This window comes from Pseudophryne corroboree, chromosome 2 (genome assembly GCF_028390025.1).
Source record: "Pseudophryne corroboree isolate aPseCor3 chromosome 2, aPseCor3.hap2, whole genome shotgun sequence".
NCBI lineage: Eukaryota > Metazoa > Chordata > Amphibia > Anura > Myobatrachidae > Pseudophryne > Pseudophryne corroboree.
In genome coordinates this window covers 972,766,742-972,782,538 of record NC_086445.1, presented here as the reverse complement: position 1 = coordinate 972,782,538, position 15,797 = coordinate 972,766,742, and the positions used below count along the sequence as shown (strand labels likewise).

General features: G+C 41.1%; 1 pseudogene; it reads left to right on the top strand.

Moving 5' to 3' along the window:
• Positions 1–1,295: 1,295 nt before the first annotated feature.
• LOC135052727 (5S ribosomal RNA) lies at positions 1,296–1,414 on the top strand (annotated as a pseudogene).
• The last annotated feature ends 14,383 nt before the right edge of the window (positions 1,415–15,797 follow it).

The window sequence follows — 15,797 nt, the reverse complement described above, 5'->3', positions numbered from 1 at the left end:
TATTATTAGTAGAGAAGAGCGGGTTCGGTTCCTCGGGATCTGAACCCCCCCGAACTTCACCTATTTTACACGGTTCCGAGGAAGCCTCGGATACTCCCACCTTGCTCGGTTAACCAGAACGCGCCCGAACGTCATCATCCCGCTGTCAGATTCTCGCGAGATTCGTATTCTATATAAGGAGCCGCGCGTCGCCACCATTTTCACTCGTGCTTTGGAGATTGAACGGAGAGGACGTAGCAGCGTTCGCTCCCTGAAAAGCTCCGTAATTTGTGCTCAGTGTGCTGAAAATATCTGTGCTCAGTGTGCTGCAAATAATCTGTGCTCAGTGTGCTGCAAATATCTGCGTTCTCTGCCTGAAAACGCTCTATATCTGTGCTCAGTGTGCTGCAAATATCTGATCAGTGTGTTGCATTGTGGGGACTGGGGACTACCAGTATATAATATATACTTTTTTATAGCTTCTATACTGCTTGCCAGGACACATGGTCACAGTTACACCGCTCTGTACTGATATATACAATAATATATATACTTTTCTGTAGCTTCTATACTGCTTGTCAGGACACATATGTCACAGTTACACTGCTCTGTACTGATATATACAATAATATATATACTTTTCTTATTTTCTATAGCTTCTATACTGCTTGCAATGGGAGAGAAAGAAAGCTCTTGTGTGGGCGCAATCTTATACAAGGAAGAAAATTCTTCAAATATGTATCAAGGAAATATTTTTAAAACATATGTTTATTATTTAAAATTAAAATCGTTACCCATGTGTGATCCACAAAGTGAATAAAGAGGAGAAAATGTTCTGGTCTTTTTTACACAAAAGGTGATTAGAAAGGTTGTAGACACTTGATTGTCTAACACCCATTTCTCCTGACCAGTACAGAAATTCTGTATTGATGGGACCAATGTGTTCAAATTAGGAATGATTTTAGGTTATAATAATATATGGTGTCACCATATACTGTAGGAGAATATATGTCTGACTCACACATTATTTACAAATCTGCCTGATGTTTGAGATTAATTAGGAGCTCTCTTTCTCCTACAAGACTCATCGAATAAGTTACTATATAAAAAAGGATATTCTTTCTATAACCTTTTTCTGGCTTGCTATCTTTCCATGGACTCTCATCCACGATCCAGGGGGCACGACACCACAGTTGTGGTGGGTGTTGCACCTTGCCTAATGGGGAAAGCAGATCCACATATTATACTCTATCCTTTTTTTAAAACTACATCCTCTACCGCTCTTATATAGGTGCACTCTCATTGGTATATAGTTCCTCTACTATCATACCACGCTGCCAATGCCCGATCTCGTCCGATCTTGGAAGCCAAACAGCGTTGGGCTGGGTCAGTACCTGGAGAGGAGACTTTCTGGGAATACCCAGTGTTGTAGAGTAGGAATCATTCCCTTTATTTAAAAGGTGAACACCAACAGCAGCATCACCACTAATCTCTTTTTTCCTTCTTTTATTCTGTCAGTTCAGCGTCAGGCTTTGACAATCTAATTATATATATATATATATATATATAACAATTTGTGTGCATTCGGAGTAACTGGTGACCATCTAAGTGTATAATATGGATCCAATCTAAATGATTCTCTGAAGATACACCTACTACACATTTTTTGATTCTTCCTTGGTCCCATCAATACAGAATTTCTGTACTGGTCAGGAGAAATGGGTGTTAGACAATCAAGTGTCTACAACCTTTCTAATCACCTTTTGTGTAAAATAGACCTGAACATGTTAACATTTTCTCCTCTTTATACCCATTGTGGATCACAAATGTGTAACGATTTTAATTTTGAATAATAAACATATTTTAAAAAATATTTCCTTGATACATATTTGAAGAATTTTCTTCCTTGTATAAGAGTGCGCCCACACAAGAGCTTTCTTTCTCTCCCATTGCTAGTACTTGTACTCTCTAGCTCTGGGCGCACCACCAACTGGTACTATAATTGAAATATATAAATTTTCTTTCCAATTCCAATCGTTCACATTTGGTTTTCTATACATAAATCTCAATCCAATTTGGACCAGTGCCCGGTCTTCCTTTGTCGCTTCTATACTGCTTGTCAGGACACATGTGTCACAGTTACACCGCTCTGTACTGATATATACAATAATATATATACTTTTCTATAGCTTCTATACTGCTTGTCAGGACACATGTGTCACAGTTACACCACTCTGTACTGATATACAGTAATATATATATACTCTTCTATAGCTTCTATACTGCTTGTCAGGACACATGGTCACAGATACACCGCTCTGTACTTATATATACAATAATATATATACTTTTCAATAGCTTCTTTACTGCTTGTCAGGACACATGGGTCACAGTTACACCTCTCTGTACTTATATATACAATAATATATATACTTTTCTATAGCTTCTATACTGCTTGTCAGGACACATGAGTCACAGTTACACCGCTCTGTACTGATATATACATTAATATATATACTTTTCTATAGCTTATATACTGCTTGTCAGGACACACATGGGTCACAGTTACACCGCTCTGTACTGATATATACAATAATAAATATACTTTTCTATAGCTTCTATACTGCTTGTCAGGACACATGGGTCACAGTTACACCGCTCTGTACTGATATATACAATAATATATATACTTTTCTATAGCTTCTATACTGCTTGTCAGGGCACATGCGTCACAGTTACACCGCTCTGTACTGATATATACAATAATATATATACTTTTCTATAGCTTCTATACTGCCTGTCAGGACACATGGGTCACAGTTACACCGCTCTGTACTGATATATACAATAATATATATACTTTTCTATAGCTTCTATACTGCTTGTCAGGACACATGGGTCACAGTTACACCACTCTGTACTGATATACAGTAATATATATATACTCTTCTATAGCTTCTATACTGCTTGTCAGGACACATGGTCACAGATACACCGCTCTGTACTGATATATACAATAATATATATACTTTTCTATAGCTTCTAGACTGCTTGTCAGGACACATGGGTCACAGTTACACCACTCTGTACTGATATATACATTAATATATATTTTTTTCTATAGCTTTTATACTGCTTGTCAGGACACATGGGTCACAGTTACACCACTCTTTACTGATATATACAATAATATATATACTTTTCTATAGCTACTATACTGCTTGTCAGGACACATGGGTCACAGTTTCACTGCTCTGTACTTATATATACAATAATATATATACTTTTCTGTAGCTTCTATACTGCTTGTCAGGACACATGGGTCATAGTTACACCGCTCTGTACTGATATATACAATAATATATAAACTTTTCTATAGCTTCTAGACTGCTTGTCAGGACACATGGGTCACAGATACACCGCTCTGTACTGATATATACAATAATATATATACTTTTCTATAGCTTCTATACTGCTTGTAAGGACACATGCGTCACAGTTACACCGCTCTGTACTGATATATACAATAATATATATACTTTTCTATAGCTTCTATACTGCTTGTCAGGACACATGGGTCACAGTTACACCGCTCTGTACTGATATATACAATAATATATAAACTTTTCTATAGCTTCTATACTGCTTGTCAGGACACATGGGTCACAGTTACACCGCGCTGTACTGATATATACAATAATATATATACTTTTCTTATATTCTATAGCTTCTATACTGGTTGTCAGGACACATGTGTCACAGTTACACTGCTCTGTACTTATATATACAATAATATATATACTTTTCTATAGCTTCTATACTGCTTGTCAGGACACATGGGTCACAGTTACTCCGCTCTGTACTGATATATACAATAATTAGAGATGTGCACCGGACATTTTTCGGGTTTTGTGTTTTGGCTTTGGATTCAGTTCAGCGGCCATGTTTTGGATTCGGACGCGTTTTGGCATAAACCTCCCTGAAATTTTTTTGTCGGATTTGGGTGTGTTTTTTGATTCGGGTGTTTTTTTTTATCAAAAAACCCTCAAAAACTGCTTAAATCATAGAATATGGGGGTAATTTTGATCCTATAGTATTATTAACCTCAATAACCACAATTTCCTCTCATTACCAGTCTATTCTGAACACCTCAAACCTCACAATACTATTTTTAGTCCTAAAATTTGCACCGAGGTTGCTGGATGACTAAGCTAAGCGACCCAAGAAGGCAGCACAAACACCTGGCCCATCTAGGAGTGGCACTGCAGTGTCAGACAGGATGGCACTTAAAAAAATTGGCCCCAAACAGCACATGATGCAAAGAAAAGAGAAAAAGATGTGCACTGTGGTCACTGGACAGCTAAGCTAAGCAACACAAACACCTCAATATCACAGGAATTATTCGTTCTAATCAATGGTATTATTGGTCCAAATCACTGGAAGAAAATGACAAAATCACTGGAATAATTCGTTCTAATCAATGGTATTATTGGTCCAAATCACTGGAAGAAAATGACAAAATCACTGGATTATTCATTCTAATCAATGGTATTATTGGTCCAAATCACTGGAAGAAAATGACAAAATCACTGGAATTATTCATTCTAATCAATGGTATTATTGGTCAAAATCAGTGGAAGAAAATGACAAAATCACTTGAATTATTCGTTCTAATCAAAGGTATTATTGGTCCAAATCACTGGAAGAAAATGACAAATCACTGGAATTATTCGTTCTAATCAATGGTATTATTGGTCCAAATCACTGGAAGAAAATGACAAAATCACTGGAATTATTCGTTCTAATCAATGGTATTATTGGTCCAAATCACTGGAAGAAAATGGAATGGTGGACACTTGCAGTGACACAGAGCTGCAAGATACCGCAATGGCCTACTGTACAACTATATACTGTTAGTCACCAAAATACTGCACTGTAATACTAGAAGCTATAGAAAAGTATATATATTATTGTATACATCTGTACCGAAAGAGCAGTGTAACTGTGACCCATGTGTCCTGACAAGCAGTATAGAAGCTATAGAAAAGAATATATATTACTGTATATCAGTAGTAGTACAGAGCGGTGTAACTGTGACATATATGTGTCCTGACAAGCAGTATAGAAGCTATAGAAAAGTATATATAATATTACTGTATATCAGTACAGAGCGGTGTAACTGTGACACATGTGTCCTGACAAGCAGTATAGTAGCTATAGAAAATTATATATAATATTACTGTATATCAATACAGAGCGGTGTAACTGTGACACATGTGTCCTGACAAGCAGTATAGAAGCTATAGAAAAGTATATATATTACTGTATATCAGTAGTAGTACAGAGCGGTGTAACTGTGACACATGTGTGTCCTGACAAGCAGTATAGAAGCTATAGAATAATATATATAATATTATTGTATATCAGTACAGAGCAGTGTAACTGTGAACCAATGTTCCTGACAAGCAGTATAGAAGCAATAGAAAAGTATATATAATATTACTGTATATAAGTACAGAGCGGTGTAACTGTGACACAAGTTTCCTGACAAGCAGTATAGAAGCTATAGAAAATAAGAAAAGTATGTATATTATTGTATATATCAGTACAGACAGAGCATTGTAACTGTGACCCATGTGTCCTGACAAGCAGTATAGAAGCTATAGAAAAGTATATATATATTACTGTATATCAGTAGTAGTACAGAGCGGTGCAACTGTTACACATGTGTGTCCTGACAAGCAGTATAGAAGCTATAGAAAAGTATATATAATATTACTGTATATCAATACAGAGCGGTGTAACTGTGACACATGTGTCCTGACAAGCAGTATAGAAGCTATAGAAAAGTATATATATTACTGTATATCAGTAGTAGTACAGAGCGGTGTAACTGTTACACATGTGTGTCCTGACAAGCAGTATAGAAGCTATAGAAAAGTATATATAATATTACTGTATATCAGTACAGAGCATTGTAACTGTGACACATGTTTCCTGACAAGCAGTATAGAAGCTTTAGAAAAGTATATATATTACTGTATATCAGTAGTAGTACAGAGCGGTGTAACTGTGACACATGTGTGTCCTGACAAGCAGTATAGAAGCTATAGAATAATATATATATAATATTACTGTATATCAGTACAGAGCGGTGTAACTGTGACCCATGTGTCCTGACAAGCAGTATAGAAGCAATAGAAAAGTATATATAATATTACTGTATATAAGTACAGAGCGGTGTAACTGTGACACATGTCTCCTGACAAGCAGTATAGAAGCTATAAAAAATAAGAAAAGTATATATATTATTGTATATATCAGTACAGACAGAGCAGTGTAACTGTGACCCATGTGTCCTGACAAGCAGTATAGAAGTTATAGAAAAGTATATATATTACTGTATATCAGTAGTAGTACAGAGCGGTGTAACTGTGACACATGTGTGTCCTTACAAGCAGTATAGTAGCTATAGAAAAGTATATATAATATTACTGTATATCAGTACAGAGCGGTGTAACTGTGACCCATGTGTCCTGACAAGCAGTATAGAAGCTATAGAAAAGTATATATAATATTACTGTATATCAGTACAGAGCGGTGTAACTGTGACACATGTGTACTGACAAGCAGTATAGAAGCTATAGAAAAGTATATATAATATCACTGTATATAATTACAGAGTGGTGTAACTGTGACACATGTGTCCTGACAAGCAGTATAGAAGCTATAGAAAAGTATATATATTATTGTATATATCAGTACAGAGCTGTGTAACTGTGACCCATGTGTGTCCTGACAAGCAGTATAGAAACTATAGAAAAGTATATTTTATATACTGGTGGTCCCCAGTCCCCACAATGCAGCATACTGATCAGATATTTGCATCACACTGAGCACAGATATGGAGCGTTTTCAGGCAGAGAACGTAGATATTTTCAGCACACTGAGCACAGATTATTTGCAGCACACTGAGCACAGATATTTTCAGCACACTTAGCACAGATTACTGAGCTTTCAGGGAGAGAAAGCTGCCACGTCCTCTCCGTTCAATCTCCAAAGCACGAGTGAAAATGGCGGCGACGCGCGGCTCCTTATATAGAATACGAATCTCGCGAGAATCCGACAGCGGGATGACGTTCGGGCGCGTTCTGGTTAACCGAGCAAGGCGGGAAGATCCGAGGCTGCCTCGGAACCGTGTAAAATGGGTAAATTTCGGGGGGGTTCGGATCCCGAGGAACCGAACCCGCTCATCTCTAACAATAATATATATACTTTTCTATAGCTTCTATACTGCTTGTCAGGACACATGTGTCACAGTTACACTGCTCTGTACTGATATATACAATAATATATATACTTTTCTATAGCTTCTATACTGCTTGTCAGGACACATGGGTCACAGTTACACCGCTCTGTACTGATATATACAAAAATATATATACTTTTCTTATTTTCTATAACTTCTATACTGCTTGTCAGGACACATGTGTCACAGTTACACTGCTCTGTACTGATATATGGAGATTTAATTTCAGGTGGAATTAGATCTGGGAATACACTCATAGATGACCCACAGCCACCATAATTGTCAATAAATTAGAGTAACCTTCATTTGGAAATTTCATATTACATATGATTCCTAAGTCCTTGAACTCAGAGTAGTGGGTATCGACACTATAGATACTGATAGTGGTCGACACTATATGTATGTATCGACAATATAGATACTGATAGTGGTCGAATAATATTGGATGGGTGTAGGAATGCCGATGGTATTTATACCAATATAGTTACCCTGAGTATAAGATACACTTATAAACACACGTGGACATGCTTTTTAAATTCTTTATTCACATTTTTTCAATCTTCTGTTTAGATTCACTTACTTGTTTGTCCGTGATTTTAATTTCTATGTTTCACTGTAGTTTGGGAAAATAAATGAATCATAATCACATTTTAATACATATCTTATAAAGGTTATATTTGAGAATTAGTTTATTCCAGTGCGTCGACAATACAGATTTCCTTCTTTCTCTTCTTCAAACATTCCTATACTGCTTGTCAGGACACATGGGTCACAGTTACACCGCTCTGTACTTATATATACAATAATATATATACTTTTCTATAGCTTCTAGTATTACAGTGCAGCATTTTGGTGACCAACAGTATACATATATAGTACAGTACAGTAGGCCATTGCTATTGATATATTACTGGCATATAATTCCACACATTAAAAAATGGAGAACAAAAATGTGGAGGGTAAAATAGGGAAAGATCAAGATCCACTTCCACCTCGTGCTGAAGCTGCTGCTAGTAGTCATGGCCAAGATGATGAAATGCCATCGTCGTCTGCCAAGGCCGATGCCCAATGTCATAGTAGAGAGCATGTAAAATCCAAAAAACAAAAGTTCAGTAAAATGACCCAAAAATCAAAATTAAAAGCGTCTGATGAGAAGCGTAAACTTGCCAATATGCCATTTACGACACGGAGTGGCAAGGAACGGCTGAGGCCCTGGCCTATGTTCATGGCTAGTGCTTCAGCTTCACTTGAGGATGGAAGCACTCATCCTCCCGCTAGAAAAATGAAAAGACTTAAGCTGGCAAAAGCACAGCAAAGAACTGTGCGTTCTTCTAAATCACAAATCCCCAAGGAGAGTCCAATTGTGTCGGTTGCGATGCCTGACCTTCCCAACACTGGACGGGAAGAGGCGGTGCCTTCCACCGTTTGCACGCCGCCTGCAAGTGCTGGAAGGAGCACCCGCAGTCCAGTTCCTGATAGTCAAATTGAAGATGTCACTGTTGAAGTACACCAGGATGAGGATATGGGTGTTGCTGGCGCTGAGGAGGAAATTGACAAGGAGGATTCTGATGGTGAGGTGGTTTGTTTAAATCAGGCACCCGGGGAGACACCTGTTGTCTGTGGGACGAATATGGCCATTGACATGCCTGGTCAAATTACAAAAAAAATCACTTCTTCGGTGTGGAATTATTTTAACAGAAATGCGGACAACAGGTGTCAAGCCATGTGTTGCCTTTGTCAAGCTGTAATAAGTAGTGGTAAGGACGTTAACCACCTAGGAACATCCTCCCTTATACGTCACCTGGAGCGCATTCATCAGAAGTCATTGACAAGTTCAAAAACTTTGGGTGACAGTGGAAGCAGTCCACTGACAACTAAATCCCTTACTCTTGTAACCAAGCTCCTGCAAACCACACCACCAACTCCCTCAGTGTTAATTTCCTCCTTAGACAGGAAAGCCAAAAGTCCTGCAGGCCATGTCACTGGCAAGTCTGACGAGTCCTCTCCTGCCTGGGATTCCTCCAATGCATCCTTGAGTGTAACGCCTACTGCTGCTGGCGCTGATGTTGTTGCTGCTGGGAGTCGATCGTCATCCCAGAGGGGAAGTCAGAAGACCACTTGTACTACTTCCAGTAAGCAATTGATTGTCCAACAGTCCTTTGCGAGGAAGATAAAATATCACAGCAGTCATCCTGCTGCAAAGCGGATAACTCAGGTCTTGGCAGCTGCAGTGGTTTTAAACGTGTGTCCGGTATCCACCATTAATTTACAGAGAATTAGAGAATTGATTGAGGTACTGTGTCCCTGGCACCAAATACCATCTAGGTTCCATTTTTTTAGCAGGCGATACCGAGAATGTAAACAGATGTCAGAAAAAGAGTCACCAGTGTCCTAAAAAATGCAGTTGTACCCAATGTCCACTTAACCACGGACATGTAAACAAGTGGAGCAGGGCAGACTCAGGACTATATGACTGTGACAGCCCACTGGGTAGATGTATTCCCTCCCGCAGGAAGAACAGCAGCGGCGGCACAAGTAGCAGCCTCTCGCAAACGCCAACTCGTTCCTAGGCAGGCTACCCTTTGTATCACCGCTTTCAATAAGAGGCACACAGCTGACAACCTCTTACGGAAACTGAGGAAGATCATCGCAGAATGGCTTACCCCAATTGGACTCTCCTGGGGATTTGTGACATCAGACAACACCACAATTATTGTGCGTGCATTACATGTGGGCAAATTCCAGCACGTCCCATGTTTTGCACATACATTGAATTTGGTGGTGCAGAATTTATTAAAAAACGACAGGGGCATGCAAGAGATGCTGTCGGTGGCCCGAAGAATTGCGGGCCACTTTCGGCATTCAGCCACCGCGTGCCGAAGACTGGAGCACCAGCAAACACTCCTGAACCTGCCCCGCCATCATCTGAAGCAAGAGGTGGTAACGAGGTGGAATTCAACCCTCTATATGCTTCGAATGATGGAGGAGCAGCAAAAGGCCATTCAAGCCTATACATCTGCCTACGATATAGGCAAAGGAGGGGGAATGCTCCTGACTCAAGCGCAGTGGAGAATAATTTCAACGTTGTGCAAGGTTCTGCAACCCTTTGAACTTGCCACACGTGAAGTCAGTTCAGACACTGCCAGCCTGAGTCAGGTCATTCCCCTCATCAGGCTTTTGCAGAAGAAGCTGGAGAGATTGAAGGAGGAGCTAAAACGGAGCGATTCCGCTAGGCATGTGGGACTTGTGGATGGAGCCCTTAATTCGCTTAACCAGGATTCACGGGTGGTCAATCTGTTGAAATCAGAGCACTATATTTTGGCCACCGTGCTCGATCCTAGGTTTAAAGCCTACGTTGTATCTCTCTTTCCGGCAGACACAAGTCTGAGATGTTCAAAGACCTGCTGGTGAGACACTTGTCAAGTCAAGCGGAACGTGACCCGTCAACAGCTCCTCCTTCACATTCTCCCGCAACTGGGGCTGCGAGGAAAAGGCTAAGAATTCCGAGCCCACCCGCTGGCGGTGATGCAGGGCAGTCTGGAGCGAGTGCTGACATCTTGTTCGGACTGAAGGACCTGCCAACGATTACTGACATGTCGTCTACTCTCACAGCATATGATTCTGTCACCGTTAAAAGAATGGTGGAGGATTATATGAGTGACCACATCCAAGTAGGCACGTCAGACAGTCCGTACGTATACTGGCAGGAAAAAGAGGCAATTTGGAGGCCCTTGCACAAACTGGCTTTATTTTACCTAAGTTGCCCCCCCTCCAGTGTGTACTCCGAAAGAGTGTTTAGTGCAGGCACTCACCTTGTCAGCAATCGGCGTACGAGGTTACTTCCAGAAAATGTGAAGAAGATGATGTTCATCAAAATGAACTATAATCAATTCCTCTGTGGAGACATTCACCAGCAATTGCCTCCAGAAAGTACACAGGGACCTGAGATGGTGGATTCCAGTGGGGACGATTGAATACTCTGTGAGGAGGGGGATGTACACAGTGAAAGGGGTGAGGAATCAGAGGATGAGGAGGAGGTGGACATCTTGCCTCTGTAGAGCCAGCTTGTGCAAGGAGAGATTGATTGCTTCTTTTTTGGTGGGGGCCCAAAACAACCAGTAATTTCAGCCCCAGTCGTGTGGCAGACCCTGTTGCTGAAATGATGGGTTTGTTAAAGTGTGCATGTCCTGTTTATGCAACATAAGGGAGGGTGGGAGGGTCCAAGGACAGATCCATCTTGCACCTCTTTTTTCTTTAATTTATCTTTGCATCATGTGATGTTTGGGGCCAATTTTTTTAAGTGCCATCCTGCCTGACACTGCAGTGCCACTCCTAGATGGGCCAGGTGTTTGTGCCGGCCACTTGGGTCGCTTAGCTTAGTCATCCAGCGACCTCGGTGCAAATTTTAATAATAAAAATAATATTGTGAGGTGTGAGGTGTTCAGAATAGACTGGAATGAGTGGAAATTATGGTTATTGAGGTTAATAATACTATGGGATCAAAATTACCCCCAAATTCAATGATTTAAGCTGTTTTTTGATGTTTTTTTGGAAAAAAAACACTCGAATCCAAAACACACCCGAATCCGACAAAAAAATTTCTGGGAGGTTTTGCCAAAACTCGTCGAAATCCAAAACACGGCCGCGGAACCAAATCAAAAGCCAAAACACAAAACCCGAAAAATGTCCGGTGCACATCTCTAATTATTAGGGAACATCAGGAGGACTGTGCTTCTTTTTGATGTAAATACAAATTACCAGTACCAATGTGTGTGCAGTTGAGCAATATTTTGCTACTGCGTATGCACAAAAAGTCCAGAAAACCCTTATTGTACACACAAAAACCAACGTGCAATAATATAATTTCCTTGAGAAGGCTTCTGTGATACATAGGTGGTTCAGGATTGAGACTGGGACGTGACTCTGTGACAGGCAGGAGCTGCTTGAGGATTTAATGATGCAACCAATGGTGCATCGATGGATCTACCAGGACAGTTGATCATTACTTATATATGCAAAGTGGACGTCATAGGGTTTTTAAGGTCCATCTTTCAGTAATGCACAAGAGAAATGCTTGTAATCCCATTCACATATATCTTCGCAATCAGTGGTGGCTCCAGAGGTGGGGCTGCAGCACAGTCCAAAATTCAAATATGGGACACACCAGCTGCCACCCCAAATGCTGCCAAATATCGCTGGCCAGGACTCACTGGCAGTTGGTGTGGCTCCCTCATTTGAATTTTGGACTGTGCTGTAGCCCCACCTCTGGAAACACCTCTGTTCGCAGTTGAGAATCTGTGACAAATTGCAGCCGCGCATGATCTGCATGCACATTGAGTCAGGCCGAAAGTTCTTCCCTTTTAGTAATATGTGCATAATGGAACGTAATTCTGTCCTTATTTGGGTTTTCCTCTTCCACCATGTTGTTGATATTGCAAAGTCACGTACTAGAATACACAGTGTCCATTTTATATCGCTTTGATCTAGTTTACATTGCATGAACAGTTCTGCTTATCAGAACACTGGACGTAACTGGAATTTCCCATTAGGCATAGGCATCATATTTAATGCATTTAATTTAACATTTATTTAATATAAGTATAAAAGTATTAATATAAAATTTCAAATATAGGGGTATATGCAATTGCGGTCGAATTCCAAGTGGAATTCGACTGTTTTTAAATTCGACACAATTCGACCGTCGAATTCCGGCAGGTGGGTGCCGGAATTCGACATATTCAATAAAAAAACGAATTTGACAGTCCCGCTGTCGAAAAACGGCCGATTTGACGGATTTTGATCCGAATTTTAAAAATGGTCAAAAAACGGTAAAAACCCGAAAAAAAATTGCGTGGGGTCCCCCCTCCTGAGCATAACCAGCCTCGGGCTCTTTGAGCCGGTCCTGGTTGCCAAAATACGGGGGAAAAAATGACAGGGGATCCCCCGTATTTTAACAACCAGCATCGGGCTCTGCGCCTGGTCCTGGTGCAAAAAATACGGGGGACAAAAAGAGTAGGGGTCCCCCGTATTTTTTGTACCAGCACCGGGTTCCACTAGCTGGACAGATAATGCCACAGCCGGGGGTCAATTTTATACAGCGCCCTGCGGCCGTGGCATTAAATACCCAACTAGTCACCCCTGGCCGGGGTACCCTGGAGGAGTGGGGACCCCTTCAATCAAGGGGTCCCCCCCAGCCACCCAAGGGCCTGGGGTGAAGCCCGAGGCTGTCCCCCATCAAAGGGCTGCAGATGGGGGGCTGATAGCCATGTGTAAAAATGAAAGAATATTGTTTTTTGCAGAAGAACTACAAGTCCCAGCAAGCCTCCTCCGCAAGCCGGTACTTGGAGAACCACAAGTACCAGCATGCGGGGGGACACGGGCCCGCTGGTACCTATGATTCTACTGCAAAAAAAATACCCAAATAAAAACAGGACACAGACACAGTGAAAGTATAACTTTATTACATACATGCCGACACACATACTTACCTATATTGACGCGCCGACTCTGGCCTTGTCTCCAATGTCGACGTCCGGGGTACCTGAAAATAAAATTATACTCACCTGATCCAGTGTCCAGTTCTTTTATTATAATCCACGTACTTGGCAAAACAAAAAAACGCATTTACCCGAACCAGACGGACTGAAAGTTCCCACCATTGAAGATAATGGAGGGGGCTGTGCGATGCGCGTCTGACAGCTCAGACGCGCATACAGCCAATCAGGAGAGTGCCACGAAGTGGCGCTTCCTGATTGGCTGAAGGGACCCTCTGTGACAGTACTCACAGGGGGTCTCTGCATTCGGGGAAAGGGGTCCCATGTGTAAACATGGGACCCCTTTCAGTCCGTCTGGTTCGGGTAAATGCGTTTTTTTGTTTTGCCAATTACGTGGATTATAATTAAAGAACTGGACACTGGATCAGGTGAGTATAATTTTATTTTCAGGTACCCCGGACGTCGACATTGGAGACGAGGCCAGAGTCGGCGTGTCAACATAGGTAAGTATGTGTGTCGGCATGTATGTAATAAAGTTATACTTTCATGGTGTGTGTGTGTCCTGTTTTTATTTGGGTATTTTTTTTGCAGTAGAACTACAGGTACCAGCGGGCCCATTTCCCCCCGCATGCTGGTACTTGTGGTTCTCCAAGTACCGACTTGCAGGGATGCTTGCTGGGACTTTTAGTTCTTCTGCAAAAAACAATATTCTTAAATTTTTACACATGGCTATCAGCCCCCCATCCGCAGCCCTTGGATGGAGGGGACAGCCTCGGGCTTCACCCCTGGCCCTTGGGTGGCTGGGGGGGACCCCTTGATTGAAGGGGTCCCCACTCCTCCAGGTTACCCCGGCCAGGGGTGACTAGTTGGGTATTTAATGCCACGGCCGCAGGGCGCTGTATAAAAGTGACCCCCGGCTGTGGCATTATCTGTCCAGCTAGTGGAGCCCGGTGCTGGTACAAAAAATATGGGGGACCCCTACTCTTTTTGTCCCCCGTATTTTTTGCACCAGGACCAGGCGCAGAGCCCGGTGCTGGTTGTTAAAATACGGGGGATCCCCTGTCATTTTTTTCCCCGTATTTTGGCAACCAGGACCGGCTCAAAGAGCCCGAGGCTGGTTATGCTTAGGAGGGGGGACCCCACGCATTTTTTGTTCTGATTTTTACACCATTCCATTAAAAACAAATAAAAAAAAATATTTTAAAAAATATATAAATAATACTTGTGCCTCCTAAACAGACAAACCAAGTACCTAATCCCTTCTAATATAAATAGATATGCTATTACCAATAAAAAAAACACAAAAAAAACATGTTTTTTAAATTTTTTATTAGATTCCGCCAGCAAAGTGTGGCGGATTGAAAATGACAAATTTACTGTCTAAAAGCACTGTTATCGAATTTACAATCTTCAATTGAATATACTTTTGTCAAAATGCCGCATTTGTACCATTGCAGAAATGTCGAATTTGACAAATGTCGAATTTCAAAAAGTCGAATTTGGAATGGCCGTTTTCTTGGCGATAAGTACTGTATTGCATTGTCGAATTTCTTTTTTGGCGAAAATGTTCAGTTTTTCGACATTTTCAGGAATTCGACCGCAATTGCATATACCCCATAATGTTTTAGTACAATCATAGGTATGGGATTATTATAATGTTTTCAACAACAATATTTAGAAAGTATTTTATTCTTAAGGTGGGTACTCACTTAGCAATAAATTAAACAAAGTCACTTATTTTGACGTTGTTTACTTTATCGCTAAGTGTGTATGCCACCGCCGCTGAGCAATGCGTGGCTCCGCGAGTCGTTAACGGCCCTCGCTGTTAACCGTCGAAGCAGCTCAATTTGGACTGTTTTACAAAAACTGCATGCATGGGCCGGCCGCAGCATGATGTCACTGAGCGATATCGCTTGCATGTCACTCAGTGTGTGCGTACTGCCGCCGACCATCCCTGCAGGGAAAGGAACACACTAGGTGATGTCGCTCATAGAGCACATCACCTAGTGTGTACC